We start from the raw sequence: 13,123 nt of genomic DNA on the forward strand, positions 1-13,123 counted from the left end.
AATGCTCTGATACCAACTGTGACATCCCCAAAATCACGGCCAGAAAAGACCGGTTTGTTTATGCTTTATAAAAATCAGAGTAACTTCTTTTAAAAAATGTTGCGGAATTTGTTCCCAGAAAAACATGATAATCGCGTTATCAAAGCATTTCTAAAGAAATATATTTTTATTCACTTTTAAAAACATTTGGGATGTCGTCGTCAATACAGAAACATAAGCATAAACAGAACTTACATTTATTTACACTAGTGATCTACATCTCTTTTAAATCTCTCAGTGTAATGTGACTTCATATCGACACCTGTGATACAGATAAACTGAGTGGGTCAGGTTGGGAAACCTGGTGAGCACATAGGGTTTTCAACCCACAATAATATATTTATTATGTTCAAACAATCAAACAATCAACCCAATTACCCATCCCCATTATCTTCTTTACTCTTAAGGATTTACCCTAAGTATCAACCATTCCTCTTTCATACATTCCTAAGGATCATCCTAAGGAATCGGCATGAAGTCCATCGTCGTCGGGGTTTAGGCACTAAGTCTTCATAGTCGCCAGAATTTATACAACAGACACTAAGTCTGCATAGTCGCCAGGGTTTTGGCACCAAGTCTGCATGATCACCAAAGTTTAGGCATCAAGTCTGCATGATCGCCAGGGTTTAGCCTACACCGAGTGAACACATTGTTCACAACACTTACAGGTTGCGAGCCTGCTAGTGTTCCACTAGACTGTCTAGAATAGTCCGTGGCTGTCATCCATACTCTGCTGAATGACGGGGCCATCGTTTGGGAAAAGGCTTCTCACATCGTTCACCTCTCACCCTCACCTCGTGGTCTATAACACCTCTCAACTCATCATCCAACTTATATTCCATCTATTACATCTACCCATGTTTTACCCCAACATTTTTGTAGATATAAAATACATATACAGTTTAAATCCTTTAAAACGTGTATAAAATCGTTCAACTAGCATAGACAGCAAGTACTCAGATAATACGCACACATAACACATAATTTATATAGAATACTTCATATCTATGTGTAAGATGAAAGAGACCATGCACTCACTTGAGAAGGTGGTGACTCGGTACTTGGACAGCGCTTCGTTTACTTTAAAATAATTTCCTTCGACGAAATCTAGTATTATCACCACTATATTTTAGTCTAATATTACTGTGACTAATTATTAGTCTTATTATTATTATTATTATTATTATTATTATTATTATTATTATTATATAAGCGTTTAAACAATACTTTCCAACCACTATGTACAGACAGGGGCAGACATAAAACACTGGAGGGCAGGACCATTCTGGCGTATAGCACTTCTGAAATCCAACAACACTATGCGGCCCTTTAAACCAGATTCTCCGTACCGCGAGTAGTTAAAAAGATATTATAACGACACTTATATAAGTCATAATAATAGCTCAAATATTTATTATAAATTTATAATAACAATACTAATTTTAAATATAAAATATATTTTAAAATAGGGTAAGCATAACTTACTTACAAGGGGATTTTAGCTAGGAGTCGGGCTCTGCAGGGGCAAAACTTCGTCGCTGAATCTTTCTAAGAAAGATTCGTGCAGCGCTTCAGCGCTCACCTTACTATACTAAAACTACAGAAAGAGAAGTCGAATCACGAGGGACTGAAATGCTCAGGGGATAAGGAGAGAAAGAATCTTGAATCAAGAGAATGGTGTCAGAAATATGAGAGCCCAAGGCTCTTATTTATACTAATTGAATTTTCAAAAACTACCCTCCATAATTACTTAATGACTTTTTAGTTATATAAACAACTAAACACCCCTCTATAATACTATTTTAAATGGATTTAATGATATTTGTACTAAACTAATGTCGAAAGAACTCAACATTAGTCTTATAATGACCGCATCGTCGATACCTTTCTAATGATATATACATATGTATATATGTATACGTATACATGATTTATACTTTATTTTAATACGTAAATATGCTATTATAATTTGTAACTCGTTCATACGAACTCCGTTTTTGACGTTCTTTATATCCACGCATAGGTGGAGACGTACTCTACAACTTTCGTTTAGACTCCGTCGGCTAATTTTGACTTTATTTTTAAAGTTATATTTTTAACAGACCGGGACAGGATTGGTCCGTTAAAATCTCATAACTTCTTTATCCGATGTCCATTTTCGTCTGTCTTTTTATCGTTACGCTACTAATAACGAGATCTTCGATTCTCGTGTAGGTTGTGTCGGCTAAAAATCAATCGATCTAAAATTCGAATTTCGGGCTGTACACCGCTAATCCGAAACTTCGAAAAATTATAACTTCTTCATACGAAGTCAGATTTGGGCGTTCTTTTTATCGATGTTCTTAGTTTAACATATTCTACGACTTTCGTTTAGAGCGCTAAGGCTAAATCTCGCTCTATCATAAATTTACTATTTACGTTTCCCGGCGCCGTGCCGGTTCCGACGCGAAACTTCGACGGGTCATAACTTCTTCGTTATAACTCGGATTTTGGCGTTCTTTATATGTACGGAAACCTTGTGACATATTCTAAAACTTGGTTAAGATTATTTATTATAAATAATCTTTTTGTCGAAAAGTCGTTTTCGACCCCTATTGCCTCTAAATTGACTAGCCCGGATCTGCGGGCGTTACAGTCGTCATAAATCGGAAATCGGGAAACAACAAATGGACAGAGAGAATGATTATAATCCATGTCTCAGACCATATGATATCTAGAATGGAGGAATATATGATCCCTTCTCTAATGGACAAGTCATTGACAAAGGTCAGAGATCATCGGCAAGGTCAAAGTTCGACAGAAGCTTTTGAGAGCTGCGATTGCCAGTCGGTTCTTGAAGTCATACTTGCAATAATAGTTTTAGACTTATCCAAGTAAGAGACTGTTGGATTAATGTGTAAGTCCATAACTATAATTGGTAAGACTTGACCCGACCCGACATGGTCCATTTGGGTTACATGGCATCATTCATTTGGATAGACTATAATGAGAGAAATAACACTTAAGGTTTGTTAATATATTATAAGTTCTAATATATTAATCAGATTATTTAATTAGTATTGATCAAGAATTAATCTAGGATTAATTAAGTGATCAAAAGAAGACTAATTAAATATATGGGTTGATTGTGTAAATCATCCATACTTGTATAGTGGGCTAATGCTCCATGGATTATCAAGTTGGGCTAAAACCCATAGGATGCTCCATGAATGCTCCATGGTGTATTTGAACCCATGGATCCAAGGAAATGGAAAGCCATGACAATTAGGGTTCACCCTAATTGTCACTAACTATATAAGCATCTTATTGTTGACAAAATTGGCACTAGAGAATATGTGAAAGGGCTAGCCGATTTTCATGAAGTGTGGATTTCTCTCTAATCTATTCCAAGTGTATTTGGTGTTGTGTGTGTTGGATATAGTGTCTAAGTCCATAACTATATTTGGTATCTACTTGACCCGACCCGGCATGGTCCATTTAGGTTGCACTTCACCCGAACAATTTATGGATAATCTTTTAAGAATAGTATAAGTTATGTTTTATTAATATATTATAAGTTCTAATATAGTAATATAAGATCATATTATTTAATTAGTATTGATCTATAATTAATTTAGGATTAACTTAGAGATCAAAAAGTATTACTAATTAAATATGGGCTTCTATATTTATATAGTGTGGGCTAATGCTTATTTGGAATGGGCTAGGCTTGCTTGGAAAGTCCATGGATACTCCATGGAGCTTTAACCCATGGATCTCATGGAATGAAGAGACATGGGTATTAGGGTTTACATGGATGTAACCCTAATCCACCACAGTATATAAAGGAGGCGTTGGTTCTTGAAATCACACTAGTTGTGGTGAGTAAAGTAGAGGGCCGATTTCAAGATAGTTTTGACTATTCTCTCAAGGTTCCAAAGTTTGTGGTGATTTGTGATTTCCATTTGAGGCATCCACACTATTGGTGCTAGGCTCTAGAACTCCAAGCAATCAACTACAACTACAAGGTAAGTAATTCTACTAGCTTTATTTGATTCAAGTTCCCCATGCCATGCTAGATAGGATAAGAACCTTGGAAAATAATTATTTGCATGTATCTTAGTCAAACATAGATCCAAGGTTTATTAGGGTTGCATGTACACTTAGGAAGTGTTAGAATGCTCAAAACCCATCAGTGGTATCAGAGCCTAGGCTTGTTTGTTTGATACTTGATGCAGAATATTGGAAAAAGTCGAAATCTTGCTGTCTGTCTGCTGAACTCACCGAGTCCATGGGGGGACTCGCCGAGTTCATGTGTATCTTCATCCTACTCGCCGAGTAGGTTCGTGCACTCGACGAGTTGGAGCCTCAGAATGCAGATTTTCGACTTTTGCTGCTGGAAATGGACTAGAAACATTACCATAAACAGTTTTGGTGTTATAAAACTTGATTTAGATGGTGTAATGTTTATGTTAATCCATTTACAATGGCTATAATAAAAAAAATTTACAAGATTTATGAGTAATTTATGATTCTTGAAATGTTCATATTCATGTTCTTGAACTTACAAAGATTAGATGATCATAGGAATTGTTTGTAACCTACTTGGTAGTTTAATTCTTGATCATAATGTGTTTTAATGGAGTCCATAACTTGTCCTCAAGTTATGGAAAACCAAGAGTCACACTTGAATTAAAATCATTAAAAGAACACAAGAGTTAGAAAAATGAAGAGTCTTCATTTTAATACTCAATTAACTTCATAAGTTATAAGAAATGAAATGTTTTGAAATTTTACAAAACTTGCCCTCAAGTTTTGGAACAAGTAAAGTCATGATTAAAACTTTAGTTCCAACCCTTAGAATTTTAAAAGTTAAAATTCAACCCTTATACTTTATAATATTATAAGTTAATAATATATATATATATATATATATATATATATATATATATATATATATATATATATATGTATAAGATCAAGTCGTCTTACCACTAGTACGCCTCATTCACGAAGCCGGTCTATAAGGGGGGTATAAGGTTGTTGCCTATAAAATGGCAACTTAATGGGTGTCCACTCTCACCCACCACTTCCTTGATCGGTGGAGGGTCGTTAGCCGAACAGGTAGGACAAGGACTTATAAATTCTCATTAAAAGTATAATGATAATACTAAAGTAACTAAACTTTATTGAATTCTCAATCTTAGTTATTTTAGGAAAATGTGAATAAGGTGCTAATCCATGAAATTACACTTTACACTTTGTTTAAGTCGTTAGTGGAGCGTGTGTGGTTAACCGACACACTAACTTGAACTTAACAAGGTAGGTAAAGGGTGACTTAATGTTTATCATAGTATCGATGGAGCGTGTGTGGTTAATCGACACATCGATTGAGGGGTAATACATTAAGGGTACCAAGTAATTTGCATGGTTACTTCACACCTTGTTTTGTGATCCTCGACATCCCAGTGACAAAACTTGAAGGGCACACTCGAGATTGAAACATGCCATTGAAGAAAGTTCAATGAATCTCAAAGAATCTAGGAGTTTCTAAACCAATTAAAACCTAATTAAAAATTTCTTTTTTCATGGTGGAAATTGGTGAATCGTCATTCACCTACCTTCAAATATCTTATAGCTTAGATTACGACATCCCTCTTCTAAGTTATAAAATATTGTGTTGGATCCTAGCCTTAATACTACATTTGGTTGTTTTATTAAGGACTATCCCTAAATCTAATCTAATCTATTCCCTCTTCTTTTCAAATGTCTTTTGATAACAATGCTTCTGGCTCTAACCCTACTAGCTCCTTCTCTCTCATGAATCTTTGTGGGAGAGTCATCTTTGATGGATCCAACTTTACTGATTGGATCAGAAACATCAGGATGGTCACTCGGTATGAGAACAAAGAATATGTTCTCGACAAGGAGCTAAAGGTACCCGAGCCAACTGCTACTCCTGAAGAGCTTGCTGAATATGAGGTCCATGAAAGAGATGCTACAAAAGTAGCATGCATCATGATGGCCACCATGACAGCCGAGCTCCAAAAGTTCTATGAGGACTATTATCCTTTTGAGATGCACTAGGACTTGATGGACCGCTACCATCAAAGTGCTCGTCAAGAGCGATATGAAATAATCTCCTCCATGATAACAACACGAATGAAGGATGGTGAACCCATCACAGGCCACATGCAGAAAATGCAAAGGTATGTGGACCGTTTACTGAAGCTAAATGTGAACTTCCCCAAGGAGTTAGCAATAGACATCATTTTGCACTCCTAACCATCGTGTTATGATCAATTCCACATGACATATCACATGAACAAGGAAGAAGTCACCCTCAGCAAACTTCAGGGACTCTTGAAGACCGCGGAAAGTGGTCTAAAGGGTAAGTCGGTTGTTACTACTCCTACTCCTACTCCAACTGTGGCCAATGTCTTGGCAATCGGGCATGGCAAAGGGAAGAAGGGAAAGAACCCTTCTAAGGGTACCAAGGGTAAGACCCTTGAAGGCTCATCTTCAAGCAAAACCAAGAAAGGTTTTGTCACTTCTTCTGCTAACCCTAATGAGGCTGAATGCTTCTATTGCCATGAAAACTCGCACTGGAAGCGAAACTGCCCAAAGTACCAGCAAGATGTAAAGGATGGGAAAGCAAAACCCAACCATGCAGGTATATACACTACATTGTCAAATAACTCACCTCATTCTAAGTCTTGGGTCCTTGACACAGGTTGTGGTATTCACATATGTTGTGATTTGCAAGGACTAAGAAGAAGTGAGAATGTGGAGCAGGGAAAGATAAAATTGATCATGGGAAACAGGAAAGCTTCACCTGTCACCAAGATAGGAGTTTTTTCCTTAGTGCTAAATAGTGGGTTTACATTAGATTTGAATAGGTGTTATTATTCGCCAGAAATGGCAAGAAATGTTATTTCCTTTCATGCATTGTATAAACAAGGTTTTACCTTTTATTTTGATAAGAATAATGGTAGTATTGATGCTTTCTTTAATAATGTTCATTATTTTAAAGCATTACCTTGTGATGGCGTGTATGAAACTGTATCTGTTGTAGATAATCTAGGAAATAATGTATTGTGTATTGACTCTTCCACTAGCTTAGATAAAGCATCTTTATGGCATTGTCGTCTTAGACATGTAAGCAAGAAACGCATAGGCCAACTCCAAAAGGATGGAGTCTTAGAGTCATTTGACCTAAAGTTAGATGATAGTTGTGAATCTTGTTTGCTTGGTAAAATGACAAAGTCACCTTTTACTGGCACTTGTGCTAGGGGTGAAGGTTTGTTGGACCTCATACACATGGATGTGTGTGGACCCTTCAGAACCGCCACAAGAGATGCTAATCGGTTCTATGTGACTTTTACTGATGATTTTAGTAGATATGGATATGTCTACCTAATCAAGCATAAGTCAAAAACCTTTGAGAAATTCAAAGAGTTTAAGCAAGAAGTGGAGAATCAGATGGGCAGGAACATTAAGATGCTTCGATCCGATCGTGGTGGTGAGTATCTTAGTACTGAGTTCCTTGACTATCTTAAGGAATGTGGGATTATCTCACAATTGACACCTCCTAGGACACCACAGTTGAATGGTGTAGCTGAGAGGCGCAATCGGACCTTGTTGGACATGGTTTGTTCAATGATGAGTCAAGCTTCACTACCAATCTCATTTTGGGGGTATGACTTAGAGACTATCGCCCATATCCTTAATCTAGTCCCTACAAAGAAGGTTGCCAAAACACCTCACGAGATGTGGACTGGAAAAGTTCCCAATCTAGGCCACATCAAGATTTGGGGTTGCGAGGATTTCGTGAGACACGAGACTCACGATAAGCTTGAACCTCAAAGCGAAAGGTGTATTTTCATCGGCTATCCACAGAAATCCTTTGGCTACATCTTCTACAGACCCAGTAATAATGTGGTCTTTGTAGCAAGAAGAGGATTCTTTCGAGAGAGAATTCATGAGTCAAGGAGACAGTGGGAGGCAAATTGACCTTGAGGAACTTCAAGATTCAAGTGATGAAGGAACCTCAAACCATAGCCCTCAACCTGAGGAGGAAACTCCTGTTGAGCCAACTGAAGAATCTGTACCTCTCAGGCGTTCCACCAGAGCTAGGAATGCACCTGAGCATTATTATGGTTTCCATATTACTGCAGAAGGTGAGACACTTATTAGTGATAACACACTGGTAAATCTAGATGAGCCTAACAGCTACACGGAAGCCATGGCAGGCCCTGAGGCTGCTAAATGGAAAGAGGCTATGGATAGCGAGATACAGTCCATGTATGACAATCAAGTTTGGAACTTGGTTGACAATGTACCTGATCGTAAGATAGTTGGGTGCAAATGGATCTTCAAGAAGAAGACCGATATGGATGGTAATGTACACACTTATAAGGCACGACTGGTTGCAAAGGGTTATTCTCAAACTCCGGGAGTTGATTATGATGAGACCTTTTCACCAGTGGCCAAGATTAAATCTATTAGGGTTCTGTTAGCCATTGCTGCATTTCATGAATATGAAATATGGAAAATGGATGTCAAAACCGCTTTCCTTAATGGAAAGTTGGCTGAAGATGTTTACATGGTTCAACCAGAGGGTTTTGTCAGTACAGAGTACCCCAATAGAGTGTGTAAACTCGAGAAATCCATTTATGGATTGAAACAGGCACCTCGCAGATGGAATCTTTGCTTTGATGAGAAAGACAAAGAATTTTGCTTTTCAAGGAGTAAAGATGAATCTTGTGTCTATATCAAGGCTAGTGGGAGCATAGTCAGCTTTTTGGTACGGTATGTGGATGACATACTACTCATAAGAAATGACATCCCAACCCTGCAGGAAGTAAAGTCCTGGCTTGGGAAGTGTTTCGCTATGAAGGACCTTGGTGAAGCTCCCTATATTCTAGGGATAAGGATTTTGAGAAACAAGAGTAAAAGACTAATTGGACTTAGTCAAAGCACCTATGTGGACAAAGTGTTGAAAAGATTCAACATGCATAACTCCAAGAAGGGTGAGTTGCCCATCCAGAGTAACACCATATTGAGTAAGACACAAAGCCCTAGTACTGAGGCTGAGATAGCATAAATGAGTCGAATACCTTATGCTTCATCTGTAGGATCGATCATGTATGTTATGACGTGTACTCGACCTGATGTAGCCTTTGCTTTGAGCATGGTTAGCAGGTATTATGGGAACCCTGGTCAGGCACACTAGACTGCGGTAAAGAATATCCTCAAGTACCTACGAAGGACTAAGGACTGGGTCCTTACCCTTGGTGGGAGTGATGACTTGAGAGTTGTAGGCTATAGTGATGCTAGCTTTCAGACTGACATGGATAATTTCCGCTCTCAGTCGGGCTGGGTCTTTACCCTAAATGGAGGGGCAATTACTTGGAAAAGTTCCAAGCAAGAGACAGTGGTTGATTCCACTTGTGAATCAGAGTATATAGCAGCAAACGAGGCAGCAAAGGAGGCTATATGGCTAAAGAACTTCATCGGAGACCTTGGAGTTGTACCAACTATAAAGGAGCCAATGGAGATTTTATGTGACAACAATAGTGCGGTTGCCTTAGCCAAGGAACCAAGAGATCATGGAAGATCCAGACACATTGACAGAAAATATCACTTCATCAGACATCGAATAGAAAAAGGAATCCTTGTGGCAAAGAGGGTATCATCGGATGAGAACCCAACAGATCCCCTCACGAAGGGACTGACTCGGGCTAAGCATCTCCAGCATGCTTGGAGCATAGGGCTGAAGGATGATATTAGTTTTAGTAGTTAGATAATCTTGAAATTTGTAAAATGTAATTCACATTTGATGATAAATAAAAGCTGTTATTTATGAGTAAAGTGTTGCTATCACTTGTCAATCGTTTACTATATTTCTTTTGCATGTTTTGACTTCCAGAATAATTATGTTTGATATATCATATTATTCGAACCTCCACAGTCGTTCATATGTCGGAAGTAGGTATGAATCAAGACTGTCATGATTGGTTGCAGAGGTCTAAGATGTTGGACATGGCTACAACAATCATGAGTGCTCATAAGTTCTGAGCATTGGACTCAACCCACGCTCACTAGAATCACTTCATGGAATTTATCTCGAGTGATCGTGAGACGGTAATATCATATAAGTCATCAAACCTAGAGATATGATTTGTTACCTATGAGTTGGTTATGTATTGATTGTACGAAAACGCATTGGTAACTCGATGTTATAAAACGTACCTTTGTGTGTAATTCAACAAGTAGTAGAGCAAACATATGATTCGAAGTTTATCTGTTCCTTCTAGGATTAGAAGCGATATCTGGGCCCCTCGATGATTTTGTTTTGACCTATGTACCGGGCCCGGTCAGAACTAAATTGATGTGTTCAGTTAAGTTCTATGTCAAACAAATCAAAAATCGGGAAACAAATGTTGGACAATAAGCAAGACCATGTTCCATATATTTGTCCGGCTGATATCTAGAACAAAGGATTATATGATCACTTATCTAAAATGGCGTGTTCTAGTTCAACAGAGTTTAAAGAGCTACGATTGTTGATCGGTTCCTGAAGTCATACTTGCAACTATAATATTAGACTTATCCAAGTGGGAGACTGTTAGATATAGTGTCTAAGTCCATAACTATATTTGGTATGTACTTGACCCGACCCGGCATGGTCCATTTGGGTTGCACTTCACCCGAACAATTTATGGATAATCTTTTGAGAATAGTATAAGCTATGATTTATTAATATATTATAAGTTCTAATATATTAATATAAGATCATATTATTTAATTAGTATTGATCTATAATTAATCTAGGATTAATTTAGAGATCAAAAGTATTACTAATTAAATACGGGCTCCTATATTTATATAGTGTGGACTAATGCTTATTTGGAATGGGCTAGGCTTGCTTGGAAAGTCCATGGATACTCTATGGAGCTTTAACCCATGGATCTCATGGAAATGAAGATACATGGGTATTAGGGTTTACATGGATGTAACCCTAATCCACCACACTATATAAAGGAGGTTTTGGTTCTTGAAATCACACTAGCTGTGGTGAGTAAAGTAAAGGGCCGATTTCAAGATAGTTGTGACTATTGTCTCAAGGTTCCAAAGTTTTGTGGTGATTTGTGATTTCCATTTGAGGCATCCACACTATTAGTGCTAGGCTCTAGAACCCCAAGCAATCAACTACAACTACAAGGTAAGTAATTTTACTAGCTTTATTTGATTCAAGTTCCCCATGCCATGCTAGATAGGATAAGAACCTTGGAAAATAATTATTTGCATCTATCTTAGTCAAACATAGATCCAAGGTTTATTAGAGTTGCATGTACACTTAGGAAGTGTTAGAATGCTCAAAACCTATTCAGTGTGATCAATTTGAGGCGTCACACTTGGGGCACTAGGCACTCAAGCTTCATGAAGACATTCTACATCAAAGAGGTATGTAATTCTTACTTGTTATATTCATATGAATCAATGTTATTATGCTAGTTAGGATGAATACCTTGGAAAGTTCATATTTACATGTATAATAGAGAAAACATAGATCCAAGGTATTTAGGGTTTCATGTACACTTAGGAGTGTTAGAATGCTCAAAACCCAACACACATACCATACAATATCACATAAACAACTATTGGGCCTTGCCCACTGCATCGAACCAAAGTCCAGAAACTGTATCGGACCGAAGTCCAGAAACTGCATCAGACCGAAGTCCTGAACTACCCAGGGCCTTGCCCTCTGCATCGGACCGAAGTCCGGAACTAACTGGGACCGTGTCCCATGCATCGGACCGAAGTCCGGAATTAACTGCATCGGACCGAAATCTGGAACTGACTGGGACCGTGTCCCCTGCATCGGACCGAAGTCCGGAAACTGACTGAGCATGACATAGAATAAACATATCAACTAGCATAGGCACATATACTGCATACTGCATCGGACCGAAGTCCGGAACACATAGCACAAAGACATGCTTGAATCATAAAGACATCAAGCACACTGAACTACTGCATCAGACCAAAGTCCGGATCTACTGCTAACTAGACGGGTCGGCATTGTGGCCGTAGATCCGTTCTTAATGGAAGGAAACTCACCTCATAACGCTGGCTTCCGAGATGCTAAATCTGAAACTGCCTGACTGCTGCTCCGGAACTCCCCGACTACAAACCCCATAAACACTAAATCAGATACCGATAACTGAACTGAGGGTATAATGACCATTTTACCCCTGATCAAAGTTAAAGTCCTTAGCCAAGGTCAACAGTCCATGTTGACCTTAACTCACTGAGTACCCGAGGCTACTCGTCGAGTTCCTTGAAACTCCCTCCCACTCACCGAGTCACCGGGGTGACTCGCCGAGTTCTTACGACTTTCGATCGAAACCTTAAGGCCACTCGTCGGGTTTCCTTCTAACAACACGACGGATACACACGTATTCCTAACTTGGGGAAAACTCATCTGACTCGCCGAGTTGTTCATACAACTCGTCGAGTCTATGGCAATCTTCATCGGAGCCGCCGAGTTGCTCATCCAACTCGTCAAGTCCACGACTATCTTCATATGACTCGTCGAGTCAACCTTGCGACTCGCTGAGTCCATTCAGTCCCCTTTTCCATACAGACTTGTTTTGAGCCATGCAGCGGCTCCAAATCATAGATCCAAGCTTCTAGGGCATGCTTTTCACGTAAAGTTGCAAACTTTACGTGCATGCATGGCTATAAAGGCTCTAAATGCCTAATTTAAGTTCTTCATGGAGCTTCATGCTCAAGAGGGACCTCAATCATGACTAAGACTGCAACTTTATGCTTCTAGAATCCAAGGGGGGTCCAGATCTAAAGTTACAACTTCATATCTAGCCCATAACTCATCTTATCAACTTAACATTCCATAAAAGAAACCCTAGAACTCAACCAATAGAAGAGATCTACAAGGAAATGGCGATTTGGGTACCTCTAGAAGATAATAGCTGAGATAAGTGTTGATTCCCACACTCTACTTGCTCCAATCTCCTTCTCCTCCAAGTCTTCTGCCTCCAAAGATCATCTTTTCTAGCTTCAACACACAAAGGGGCAC

The sequence above is a fragment of the Lactuca sativa genome, chromosome 5, assembly GCF_002870075.4.
Source record: "Lactuca sativa cultivar Salinas chromosome 5, Lsat_Salinas_v11, whole genome shotgun sequence".
Lineage (NCBI taxonomy): Eukaryota > Viridiplantae > Streptophyta > Magnoliopsida > Asterales > Asteraceae > Lactuca > Lactuca sativa.